The 9,645-nt window shown below is 54.0% G+C and overlaps 1 protein-coding gene across 3 annotated transcripts in view; it reads right to left on the reverse strand.

Moving 5' to 3' along the window:
- MEF2D (myocyte enhancer factor 2D) overlaps positions 1 to 2,730 on the reverse strand; it is a 35,982-nt gene extending 33,252 nt beyond the window's left edge. For 2 of the 3 annotated variants that reach the window (XM_025398247.1, XM_025398230.1), the window contains exon 1: positions 2,376 to 2,730. The gene's annotated coding sequence lies outside the window, so the exon portion shown is untranslated. Of the gene's footprint in view, positions 1 to 1,317; positions 1,379 to 1,601; positions 1,787 to 2,375 lie in introns of those variants that run through there. The other variant, XM_025398237.1, reaches the window with a different exon arrangement.
- Positions 2,731 to 9,645: the final 6,915 nt, after the last annotated feature.

Consider the following 9,645-nt stretch of genomic DNA (forward strand, 5'->3'; position numbering starts at 1 on the left):
AAAAAAAAAAAAAAAAAAAAAAAAAAAAAAACCCTGCTACAGAGAGATTATATAACAGCAGCCAGAAAGACTATCATATCTCCCAGCCTATGAGGAGAACCAGGAGCCAAGGGGGCAGAGCCAGGATGCCCAGGCCCTCCAGCCCAGGGGCACCAAGCGCAGAGTGGAGTGGACACGGACAGCACCTGCCACCCCTCCAAGTCCTCCACCACTCTCTCAGGCATTGAGTACAGCAGACAGAAGCTCTAGCCAATTCCCCACACCCATCCCCCAACATAAGGATCATGACGCTCTCTGGGTCCTGCTTCTCCCCTTGGGCTGGGGCTTCCATGAACACGGACTGTATGTCTCCCTTCCTAGAATCCCTCCCTACTATGAAGTTGTGCCTAAACGAGTGGAAAGACGAAAGCTCTTACACAGATTTGTTGTGTGATCTCATGTGAAAAACTCAACCTTTTTGGTCCCTACAGGAGTGAGTAAAAGCTCCTCCCTTCCCCCTTCCCTCCAGAGAGACTAGAGACCCCTCCCTTTACAAATGTACTGCGCACACATACATATACACACATATGCAAACATACAGGGTGTGTTGGCGGGGGCAGGGGAGTTACAACAAAGAGAATATAACCACTGAGACCCAAGGGCCCAAATGCCTATGCTGGGGCAAGTGGGGAAGAAGTTCCATATAAGCTCCAGTGTCCCCCAATCACCCCGTATAAATAGGTCCTCAGCCACTCCCACAATAGTCCTACCCCACCCCCATCTCCTGCCCAACACACTGGGAAACCACAGGAAGGAAATTCATTCCCAGGCAGGGCCGTGGGAGCTGGGAGAGCCAGACTAAGTCCTGGGGCGGGTGTGACCCCGTGGCCACAAGCGGTGGACATCTGTGAACACTGACATGTGCCTTTTCAGTGCTCTCCTCAGCTACTGAGACCTTCCTGTTGGGGTTGGGAGAGGAGTGGGAGGTGGACAGCTCCCAAACGCCAAAACACCCAATCTCAGGCTGACCTGCACTCTCCCTCCTATCTCCAGGCCAGAGCAGCCCAAGGTCACCGCCCCAGACGGCAAACTTCCCATAGTCTAGGCTGGACCCTGAATTGCTGCGGAGACCCACTGCAGGGATAGGAGGAGGAGTGGATAAGGGCCACCCCCACCCCAAAGCAAAGAAACCAGGACTCCGAGGAAAACTCGAATGGGGGTTGGGCACAGCAAAGAGGGACACAGGATCTCCCCAAGCCCGCGACACCCTCCCCCAACCCATCAACAGTGCACCAAGTAAGGGGAGGAAGAGGGAGGCTCCCACTCAGAGGGGCAAACCTGGGATAACCCAGTCGGTGGCTCCTAGAGTGCCTTCCTTTCAGGGGGAGCCCTCAGAAAGCTGCTGAGAGGACAGCGTGATTCACTAGGGGGAGGGGGCCCCTTTCCCCCATCCCCCTAAGACCCAAACCTGGTAGGAGGGAGGCTGGCATTGGAGTAGGAGACTAAATGCATTTTGGTCTCCTTGGCCCACCCTCCCAAAAGCCCCCCCAAACTCCCTAAACCCCCACTCGCAGCCCAGCTCCGCCTGCCATAGGTGGAGAGAGGGACTAGAGAACTCTTGCCCAGATGTTGAACAGCTGCAAACTTCTGGCCAGGGAGTTCTCCAGCTGGGGTTGCTGACAAACCACATCAGGGGTCTCGGAAGCGGGGCTAGGAGGTCCCAAGGAAGGGTCCTGCGTGCCCACCTCGTGGCGACTCCGCGTCCCAACTCCACAGGCACCCGGCAAACACGGGCCCCGGAGACACACACACTCACACACCCCAACCCACCACCCCGGTGTCATCTGAACAACATCCCCCCTCCCTCCCCCGCTTCCCAAACAGCTGCGGCTCCCCCCGCCTCCACCCTCCCGCCGCCCTCCCAGGCCCCCTTCTGCACCATTTCGGGCCAAGGAGGAGGGAACAGGCGGCGAGAGGAGGGAGAGGGAGGGAGGGCCGGCTGTTAAAATGTCAGTCGCTCCCGGCTGTCACCGGAGACCCCCTTGGAGGATGGCGCCCCGTCCCAGACCGCTCGGAGGCCGTCGTAAACCCCCTACGCGAACAAGCGGGCGCACCCCCAATCCGCCCGTCCCCACCTCGTACTCCCAACACCCAAGGGAATTGCAGCCCACTCCACTTGTCCCCCACGGCAGACTCCCTGACACAAACAGTCCCCTAGGTAATCCCCGCCAACGCCACACGAAAACACGGCCCGCTTCGCGAGTTCCTCCCGGCCCGGGGGCTGCCCCATCCCACCCCTCAGGGGGACGGTCTAGACCACCCTCCACCCCAACCCCTGGACCGGGTGGGGGAGGGGGCCTCTTAAAGTGGCAGGCGCATTATTTTTCTTTACTCACCAGCCCGGCTGGGGGAACGGTGTTGTCACGGCAAAGAGCGGGTAGCCCTCGCCCCTGGTCCAGCGGATCTTCAACACCAGGAAGCCGCAGCTCCGGGCGGGGGGAATAATAAATGAGGCCGGCGTCCGCGCGGGCCCTGGGCGGCGCCGTGGGGCCTGGGCCCCCGTCGTGGGCGCGGGGGCCGGCAGGCGGGCGGCGGGCAAGCGGGGAACCGGGGCCGAGCGCCCGAGCCGCCTCGGCTGTTGTTGATATTTTGCTTCCTTCCTCCTTTCGTGCTCCAAAGGTAACTCCTCCAGCCCCCGGGAGTCGAGGCCGACGTAGGCACAGCTCAGCCTAGCTTGAGGGGTGGGGAGAACGGGGTGACGGACAGGTGTGGGGGCCAATGGGAGGCAAGTGTGGGGGTTGCGGGGCGGAGCCGGGGCTGGGGCGGTCCCGAGGACGCGGCCCCGCCCCTCGCTTCCCCAGGGCTGGCCGGGCCGGGCCGAGTCGGGTCGGCCCCCGCCCTACCGCCCTCTCAAGCTAGGCTGTGGCGCCGGGAGCGGCGGATCCCTCCGCTTACCGGGAGGGAGGGAGGAAGGGACCAAGCGAGGCAAAGTAGGAAGGCGAGACCCAGAGGCCTTTAAAGGGATCCGTCCGCTCCCACGGTGCCCCTCGGAGCACGCCGGCCGCCCGCTTGGCGCTGCTGCTACTGCGTGCTCTAGGAAGTCCTTTCCGGGGAGGCCGTGCGAGCTGCACGCACACTCTCAACACGCGCCACCTCGGGACCTCCTCCCGGCCCCGGGCCCCAGGAGAGTTGGGAGGTGGGAGTCTAAGTAGATAAATTAAGGGGAGACTGGAAGTGGTGAAAAGCTGCCATCTCCCCCACTTGGTGTGTGACAAAGCCCCACTTAAGGGCGACATTCTTGGGGGTGGGGGGGGGTTACCTAGGGAGCTCAGTTGCTCCCTCTACCTGTGACAGGCCCCCTCCTGTCCCAGGTCCCGGCTCGGCAGACGCCCAGCAATTTAAAGCGACAGCTCATAGTTCTTGGGTGACCTAATCTCCAGTGCTTGCGGGGCCCCACAGCACTCACTGCCGAGGGGGCAATTTAAAGGGGCGGGACCCTAATTCCTCCCCACCTCCCGCCGCACAGTAAACACCCAGAGATATTTTATTAAAGAAGCAGTAGTAGCTCTTTAATTTTTTTTTTATTTTCAAATTCCTGGTTGCTCCAGGGTGTGGTGAATCTTTACGTGCCCTACAACAGGAGTGTGGGTGCCATGCCTACTGGACAACTGACCCGTCCTCTTCAGTATCCCTGTTACTTCCAAGTCCTGCTGCTTTGTCCCAGGAGCGTAAGGAAATGATGGCATCTGGCTTAGATCTCAAAGAACCTTGCAGAACAGAAGAGCACTCAGTTCTTCACACACCCCGAATTTTTTTTTTTTTTTTTTTTGAGACGGAGTCTTGTTCTGTCGCCCAGGCTGGAGTGCAGTGGCGCGATTTTGGCTCACTGCAACTTCCGCCACCCAGGTTCAAGCGATTCTCCTGCCTCGCCTCCCGCCTCCCGCCTCCCGCCTCCCGAGTAGCTGGGACGACAGGCGCATGCCGCCACTCTCGGCTAATTTTTTGTATTTTAGTGGAGATGGAATTTCACCGTGTTGCCCAGGCTAGTCTCGAACTCCTGAGCTCAGGCAATCCGCCTGCCTCAGCCTCCCAAAGTGCTAGGATTACAGGCGTGAGCCACAGCGCCCAGACACACACCCTGATTTCTATCTGGCTGGATCTGATTTACCGGACAAAGACTCCAATATATAGAGAGAGGCAACATGTCATGGTGGTTAGAAATGTTCACTTTGCAGTCAGGCTGCCGTGGTTCAGATCCTCACTCCATCATTCATTAACTGTGAACACAGGCACATTATTTAACTTCCCCCTACCTCATGGTCCTCATGGGTAGACAAGAGATGGTGGTAATAGTAGCTAACTCAGAAATTTAGTGTGAAGATTAAATTAGTTCTTCTAAGCAGATTGCTTAGTACAGTGTCTTATACTGTATAATAACCCAAACCAGACCGTTGGGCCAAGGGCTGGTCTGCAAAGAACCCTCTAGGCCTCCATTGGCCCATGCAAGCCTCAAAGGAGGTGAGTTCAGTGGACTTGCTCTGCAAATAGGTTGGAGACTTATCTTGTGTGTCCTAAGACAGGAAGCCAGCAAGCTCCTATTTCCTTGGCCTCAGTTTCCAACCCTTCTACCTGACCCCCGTTTCAGGAAACAGTGTCCCATCGTGTCCCCAAATATAGCTTCTCAGTTCCTCATTGGGTCTGGGAGGCTGGGCCCCCAACACCAGAAGATGTGAGTTACCCCTGCCAGGCAGGGCTAGTTTGCCCAAAAGACTTCAGGGTAGGCAGGGGGAGCCCATCTGCCTCTTCCCCCAAGGACAGAGAAGAACAGAGCCTTGTGCCAGGCTTGAGGCTATGGCAGTAGCAGGATGGGAAAGTGCCAACCCCCCTCAAGTGGGGAACCTCCCCTCACTTGTGGCCTCTATTTTTAGTGCTTCCCTAGGCTCTAGCTGGAGAAACCGTTTAGTCATCAGGGTGTTTATTTTCCGGCTGTTTCCGACGTCGGGAAAGCAGAATGTTGAGACTGAAGAGATCCAAGGCTGCTGGAAAAGACTTCTTAGGATCAGGCCTGGGAATTCAGCCTTCAGACCTCTGGGTCCCAGATCACAGAAAAAAAAAGAAAAGAAAAGAAAGTGGGCAGGGGTCAGCCAAGCCCCCAGGAGACCAAGAGAGCTGGATTCTCAGCCGCCTTCAGTTTCGAGGCTCTCCAAGCCGAAGAACCCTCTGGCTCCAGCTGTACTTGAAAGAGTCTCTCCAAAAACTAACCAACCCCAGAACAAATTCTTTCCCAGGGCCGATTCCCAGAAACCCCCTCCCCAACATCCTTTATATCAGTGTGGTGAGCCTCCCGCCAACCACAGCTCCAGCCAATCTCAAGCCTGAGGTAGGCTTGGCAGGGCTATGATTGGCTGATTGATCCTCCCAGTCTTGGAATGTTGGGTCCTTAACAAAGGAATGAGGAAGGAAGGTGAGTCACCTGGGGAGGATTTTAAAGGGCCAGGAGCAGGATGGAAAAGGGAAAGGAGGGAAGAGCTCAGTGGGTGAGATGCAGTGTGCTGGACCCCCAAGATGCTGACAAAATTCCCTAGAGAACAGAGTAGGAAAGGCAGACACTACAACTGGGATATAATTTAGAATATAGAGAAAACTAAATGAGTGAGCAAAAGTAACAAACATAGGGCCTTAATTCCCATGGAGGGGTAAGAAAGGGTTTGGGAGTATGTTGCTGGAAGTTAGATTGAAATAAGGACTTCCTCAAAGTGTCTCACTAAATCTTTTTCTTCTGGCCCCTGGATTTCCCATTCCAGAATCCCCTAGGTAGGAAATACCTGAGCGAGTTCAGATGCCTAGGTCTCATTTTTCCTCCTCCCACTCTGGCTACCCATCCATTTTTCCTAGAGAAAAGTTACCTAACAGGCCAAAGCTGCTATAAAATCCTTTAGGAATCAAACACTTACATGCTCACTGAAGTCTTTTAAAAGTGTGTATAAACTCCTCTCCACCATATCATCTTCGTAAGTTTATATGACAGAGGGATATAGACAACTCTTTTTGTTCACCCCTTCCCAAGCATCCCTAATCCAACTTAAATTTGTAAAAGTCTTCCTCATCCTCGTGCCCCAAGGGCCGTTTCTCTGCCTGCCTATCCAGTAGCCCTGGGAAGCCATTACTGCTGGTCCAGCCTCTAATCTGTCTGGCACCTTGGTTGGCCCCCTCTCACCTTCCCTGCAGCCATCTGGACAATCTCCAGTCCCCTATGTCCATCCCTCATCCCTTCCATTGAGCTGATCATTTTTCCCCCAGTTTTCAAGTGATCCCAGCAGTCCCTACATCTGCCACCTTGTCTTGTGAGAGGAAAGGCCATCAGCAGGTGTACAGCACTTCTGTGTATACATGCTCTGTGTGGACTTGGGCATTATTCTGCACCTGCTTGTATAGTGCACCCTGCTCTGTGTATCTGCCTCCTCTGTACACACTCCTCACCAGATCCTGGGCCCCTTGAGGGCAGCAATCTAACTCGACTTTGAGTCTTCAGGGCCTTGCAGGACCTGGCATAGAATGCACTCAGCAAATGTGTTAACATGAATCTGTATATGTGTGTGCGTATGTGTGTGCAGCTATGTATCTGAGTTCAGATTATAAAACCGTTTATTGAACACCTCATTTGTCCATTGACAACTGTGCTAGCCTGAGGATGGGGCTGTGGTCTGGCCTGTCCCACCGCCCCGCACAAGTCCCACTTAAGTTTAGGCCAGAGTTGGGGGGAAAGGGCAGTCAGGCAGAGAGGTATCAGGCTGTACTGGCAGAGTTGTGCCCCAAGCTCAGGGTCAGGGTGCTTGGGGCAAAGGGCAGACGGCCCACCCTGGAGCTGAAGCGGGCAGGGAGGGGGTGCCAAAGCCAGGTCCTCGGTCAGTGCATCAACCCCACAGAAGCTCCCTGCCCCCGGCTGGGCAGGATGTGGTGGCAGCTGCAGGAGAGTGGGCAGGATGTGGGGGTGGGGGCAGCTGAAACACAGCCTGACAGTCGTCTCCCCAGCTCCTCCCTCCTTCTCTCTTGCCCCCCCCCCACATCCGCCCCCTCCCGGTCACGTGCTCCCAGCCAGGGCACCGACGGACTATTTCCCCCTTTCCGCGGAAGGACATAATTGTCACCGCAAACTCCAGTCGTCGCCTATTTCAGCTGTATCACGGCTTTTTCTTGCCCCATAACCCAGGACAGAAAGTTTGTCGAATACACATTTCTTTAGAGCCCTGATCGCTAACCAGGGAGTGGCCCCTTTAAATGCAAATTAACCGCCTTCTCGCTCGCCCCCCACCCCCATCCCAACTTCGCTCCTCGTGCCCAGACTCCACCAGCTGCCATTGACGTCACGCGTGCGTCAGCGTCGCCAGCCCAACCAGACGGCACGTGGGGGGAAGAAGGCAGACTTAAAGGGCCAGACGCTCGCGGCCTGCCAGGTTTTGGCTATGAGACTTGGCCTGGGAGGAACGAAATGGGATGTGGGGAAATGTCTTGGAGCAGAAGGAAATGCAGAGTAGAGCCGGGCGCGGTGGCTCACGCCTGCAATCCCAGCACTTTGGGAGGCCGAGGTGGGCGGATCACGAGGTCAGGAGTTCGAGACCAGCCTGGCCAATATGGTGAAACCCCATCACTACTGCAAATACAAAAATTAGCCTGGCGTGGTGGCGCGCGCCTGTAGTCCTAGATACTCGGGAGGATGAGGCAGAAGGATCGCTTGAACCCGGAAGGCGGAGGTTGCAGTGAGCCAAGATCGTGCCACTGCACTCCAGCCTGGGCGACAGAGCGAGACTCCGTCTCAAAAACAAGAAAAAAGAAATGCAGGGTAGACGTTAAGAAGGACTTCCCAGAGTAGGAGGGTGTATTTGCTCATGGGAGAGAAACCCAGGAGCAGGAGAGCAGAACCACTGTGAAAGTGGAGGCTTGGCCTTTGAGACTCGCCCGATTATAATTTTAGCCTTTCCCTTATCCTTGCCCTGCATGTCCATAAGCACAAGGACTTCTTTCACTTGTGTGTCGCCAGCATCTAGAAAGCAGCATGTAGTAGGGACTCAATTTAAGTCCAGTCCTTCCTCCTTACCTGATGGGGTACTGGTTCCAGGACACTTCCCATAGCAAAATCTGCTGAATCTGTGATATAATGTAACATTTGCATGTGACCTATGCACCACCTCCGATACACTTTAAATCATCTCTAGATAACTCAGTATCTAATACAATGTAAATGCTATGAAAATAGTTGTTATACGGCATTGTTTAAGGAATAATGACAAGAAAAAAAAGTCTGTTCATGTTCAGTAGAGATGCAATTTTTTTCTGAGTATTCACCATCCAAGGTTGGTTGAATCCATGGATGCACAGTATTTGTAGAATGAATGAACTGATCCATTGAGTCCAGTGCAAAACCACTTCCTTTAGGTGGCTTTCCTTGATTGCTCCACCCAGCATGCATAGCACAAACACGCCCAGCTAAAGACAATTGCACTGTCTTTTGAATGCTCACAGCAATTAATAAACCTGTCGCTTCCTTCCATGCATTAGAGACCATGAGAGCAGTGGTTAAGAGCACAGAACTAGGAATAATATAAACTTGGGTTACAATTCCATTAATACTGTTTACTAGTGGAGTGACCTTAGACAAGTCTCTTCATCTTAGTAGTAATAACTGTCCTATGGGGTTAATGCTACTTAGAGCTAGACTTGCTGTTTGAATTAAATGCATCCATTTCTGTGAAGTTCTAGTATGGTACCTGTTGCATAGTAAGCATTCAATACTTGTGGGGGGTAGGTTTTAACATGGCCCTCTCTCCCACTAAAGTGTGAGCTTCTTGAGAACAAGGACTTTGCCATCCTGATTTATTCCCCAGCATCAAGCTGGGGGATAAAGGCTTATAATTGGTGCTTTAAAAATGTTTTCGGCCAGGCGCAGTGGCTCACATTTGTAATCCCAACACTTTGGGAAGCCAAGATGGGAGGATCACCTGAGGTCAGGAGTTTGGGGCCAGATGTTCAAGACCAGCTTGGTCAACATAGTGAGACGTTGTCTCTATTAAAAAAAAAAAAAAAAAAAGGCCGGGTGTGTTGGCTCACACCTGTAATTCTAGAACTTTGGGAGGCTGAGGTGGGCAGATCACGAGGTCAGGAGATCAAGACCATCCTGGCCAATATGGTAAAACCCCATCTCTACTAAAATACAAAAAAATTAGCCAGGTGTGGTGGCACATGCCTGTAGTCCCAGCTACTCGGGAGGCTGAGGCAGGGGAATCGCTTGAACCGAGGAAGCAGAGGTTGCAGTGAGCAGAGATCGTGCCACAGGACTCTAGCCTGGCGACAGAGCGAGACTCCGTCTTAAGGAGGGAAAAAAAGTTTTTAGAATGAATAAACATCTCTTTTTTTTTTTTTTTCAGATGGAGTCTCACTCTGTTGCCCTGGCTAGATGGCTGGAGTGCAGTGGCACAATTTCGGCTCACTGCTACCTCCGTCTCCCCTCCTGGGTTCAAGTGATTCTCCTGCCTCAGCCTCCTGAGTAGCTGGGACTACAGGTGAGTGCCACCACGCCTGGCTAATTTTTATCTTTTTAGTTGAGATGGGGTTTCACCATATGGGCCAGACTGGTCTTGAACTCCTGACCTTGTGATCCACCCACCTCAG

This window comes from Theropithecus gelada, chromosome 1, assembly GCF_003255815.1.
Source record: "Theropithecus gelada isolate Dixy chromosome 1, Tgel_1.0, whole genome shotgun sequence".
In the NCBI taxonomy this organism is placed as follows: Eukaryota; Metazoa; Chordata; class Mammalia; order Primates; family Cercopithecidae; genus Theropithecus; species Theropithecus gelada.